Below are 3,787 nucleotides of genomic sequence, written 5' to 3'. Positions count from 1 at the left end.
GAACATTGGGCAGTGGGTTGACAGATGCCTCATGCAACCCTTGGCCATGCCTGGACCCATCACCAGGCTGTCCCAGAGCCTCAGTTGCCTCGGCTCTTCAGAAGGCCCAGTGACAGGTCAATGTGAGGATAAATCCCTCTAACCAAGCTTTAAACCTCAGCCTAAAGCAGGAAGAAACTTGTTTCTGCCTGCAACCATACACAACCTCATTCTTGCACAGCAGAGCTCGGGGCAGGCTTCCAGAAAAGCCTTCCAGCATGGCCAGCTTTGTGTGCAGAAGGTAACCTTATGGGCAGCCGGCAGAGAAGGCATCCTTGTAGGTGCCTTTCCCCTTCTGTGACAGAGTCTTTGAGACTGAATGTCCGACATTCAGGAGGTGAAAGGATGTACAGTGCTAAGTCCTGACCTTGCCGTAACCCACAGGAGGAGCAACAAAGATCCCCTTTAGCCATGTACGGCATAAACAGCAAGGAACACGCACGTAACAAAATTAGAAAGGAATCTGATAGATAGCCCCAAAGATAAATGCCACTTTAGGCAATGTTACTTTAAACTGTTGACAGAAGCACCATTCAAAGACAAACTGTGAGGTGTAAGTGCTCCTCTGCTTCTGGGTAGGATAAGGTGTCATGTGAAGTGCGTTTTGTGTTCTTGTTTTATCTCCCTCTCTCCACTCTTCACCAGTGAGAACATGCACACTGAAAGCATTAAAAACAGACCACAGTCAGTTTGCTTCACTAACACATCTCCACATCAAAGGCATTGCTGGAATCTATTGATTCTGGCAGAATCACAGAAACCGGCAATGCTGTTAGTGAGAAATCATGCACTTTTCAGTTGATTTCGGGGAAAAAAAGAAAACAGAAAACAAAGCTCTGGAATGTGCAAATATTCACCCTGCAAAGTGGCTGATAAATAGCAAGCTATTTCAGTTGTTTCCTCCAGCATCAATAGTCAAGAACGCCCGTATTGACAAACAGTAGAGCTTCAGGTTACATTATGTTACGAAAACCTGTCCTATTTGATTTTTAAGTTCTGTTTTCACTGTTTATGGATAACATGTGACAGCTCTTATCTGATCTATTGTTCACTTCCTATTTCTGAACAGAAAGCATCCTATGCCAGTGAGTGGTGTTGGTACACTGCCCTGCGAACGTTCTCAAAAACCCAAGAGCTTATCAGTGACAGTGGGGCAGAACCTCGGTTCAGGTTACCGCCACCGTCCAGGAGCAGGCTAGGCAGATTCACCTCCAGTATCGATGTACCTTACTTGCAGTGTCCTTGGAAAATCTACTTCTGACCAAAAGTCCCGGTAACTATTTTAAACAAAACAGCATTTCCCTTTTAGTTTTGCCTCGTAAGTATGAAATCATTGCATTTGTAGACTGCTTTGATATGAGAGGCAAAAGTTTCTGCTGAAAATGGCTCTGTGATTTTACACCTGTGATTCAGAGCAAAACCTGGGAAGGACCAGAAGAAACTGAAGAAACCACACACCAGGTGTATCCACATTCCCACTGCAGATGTGGCTAACATGATGGCTTCATAAACATAGAATCATAGAATTGTAGAATCATTAAGGTTGGAACAACCTCTAAGATCACCTACCACCTCTAAGGTCATCCTACCACCATCATGCCCACAGACCACATCCCTCAGTGCCACATCTCCATGGCTCTTGAACATCTCCAGGGATGGTGACTCCACCAGCTCTCTGGCTGGTATTCAATGCTCTCTGCAAGCACTTGACAGTCCTTTGCACTGCTGCCTGTATCTGCACACTGGAGGCCATCCTGCAGCTTGAAAGAAATCACTCTCAGAATCACAGTGCCAGAGGAGCCTTCTCCTTAGGAACACCCTATCCAGGATCCTTCTGCTCCCAGTCAGTGATTTCCAATGCACAGGAATGCACACAGAGGATCTGCCTCTCTTGGGCTCTTACTGCTCTCCAATGCAAGCCTGCAGCTGCAGTCCTTGATTTGGACTCTGCTGATGGCACTGCACTGGCTGCTGACCCTCCCAGGCAGTGCCTTCCTCCTTTACCTCCTTTCACCACCTTGCTTACGAGCCCAAGTCCTGACCTACAGGATGCCGTGACAGTCCAGCATCACCTCCACTGGAGTAAGAGTATCTGCCAGGGTATCTAATTATAGAGGGATGGAAAAATGCCCACCAAAGGCTGAGGATAAGTTTTCCAATACGTAGCACAGGAGTAATCAATACTTGCATCAATACTTAATTAATCTATGTGAAGTGGAACAGCTTCAGCAGGAGGGAATGAGATCATCCCTTTGAACCCCAGCGTGCTCTGCAGTGTCATGTGGGATGGGAGACATGGGTTTAAATCCTTTTAACTCGAGGTCTAACTTCTCAAACCCTTGGATATGAGGATGCTGCTGCCAGGAATGCTTTGACAGGTCTGACCTATCCTTAGCATATGAAACCTTAATCTCTGAGTAAAAGCACACTGGGATCAGTACAAGCCTCCTTTGATCTCAAGGACCTTTCAGGCTGGTCTCTGATGAAAGGTATTTGCCTCAAGGCCATTGAGTCAGGCTCCTAGAGGATCCCTCTTTGCTCCTTGTAAAGAACTGCGATTTCAGCCAGAGGCTGCAGCATGCCCCAAATCTCAGCCTCCCGGAGCATATCCCCCCTTGTGCCACAGTGGCTGTTCAGCCACTTAGTCCCCAGAGAAATGCTCATTTTTTGTCTCCTCCCCACGGGGATATCAATGGTCTGACTCAGTGGCATGGAAAACTTGCTGGGAAGTGGGGGAGAGTTGTCCGCCACAAGCACACGGTGACATAAGTGGTGGGCAAGAAAAAAACAACGGCTTCTCTGTTGCAACAGGAGGAGAAGGTTTCAGCTCCGGGTTCCCCTAATGGTGACTAAGCCGTTCCCTCATCCAGCCCCCAGCTGCTGGCTGATGGAGAGGCCCTGCTGCACAGCGTATTCCTGTAAGCTTTGGGTCATCCCATTTCACGGCTTCTCAGAAGGCATCTGTCAGTGTGTTGGTTTCATGAAGTACGCAGAACGGAGATGAAGTTATATTTCAACCATTCTTTCCTTTCTTACAAAGCACTTTGCATAGGAGTGGCAGTCCCTTTGTTAACTGATGGAAGGTAAGTGCCTCTCACTCCTCTGCGTGTGCCTAAGCTTAAAGCTTGGCTCTTGCTCCCAACCTGTGGTACGACTTAATACCCCTGAGCCTGCAATGAGATGCTGAAAATAATCCACATTTTCACTTATGTAGATGATTAAGAGTTTCAGAACATTTTTTTTTTAAACATAAAATCTCTCTGGTGTTAATGACAGCTGTGATTTTAAAGCACGGAATTTGTTCCTGGATACCTTGATTGAAATGGGTGAGCTGAGTCACGAACGCACCCTGGGACAGGTTTAGGGTTATGGTTAGGAACAGGGGTGCTGACATGTGGGGACACTCAGGAAAAGCTCTTCCAGAATAGTTCCAAGAATCACTGCCAAAAAATGGAAAGTGTAAATCTGCTCTGGTGCTCTGCATGGGTGTAACAATGTCCCAGTTTGCAGAGATACCCACCCAACTGACAAACCTTTTTTAAGGGTTCATGTTTCTCTTCTCAGCTTTCAATGGACCATGAGTAGTTCCTCTTCATGACTTCCCTAGAGTGCTATGTTCCATTCTCATATCTAGTGAACAGTGTCTGAGCAATCAGGCGGGCTCTCCCTTATCTTTTGGGGTAGAGGATGAAGGAACAAACATGATAAATGTTCATCAGATAGCTGAAATGCATTACAGGAAGGGGCT

Source organism: Centrocercus urophasianus, unplaced genomic scaffold (assembly GCF_019232065.1).
Source record: "Centrocercus urophasianus isolate 14NV4802_14NV808 unplaced genomic scaffold, USGS_Curo_1.0 seq_12, whole genome shotgun sequence".
In the NCBI taxonomy this organism is placed as follows: domain Eukaryota; kingdom Metazoa; phylum Chordata; class Aves; order Galliformes; family Phasianidae; genus Centrocercus; species Centrocercus urophasianus.
This window is presented reverse-complemented; position numbering follows the sequence as displayed.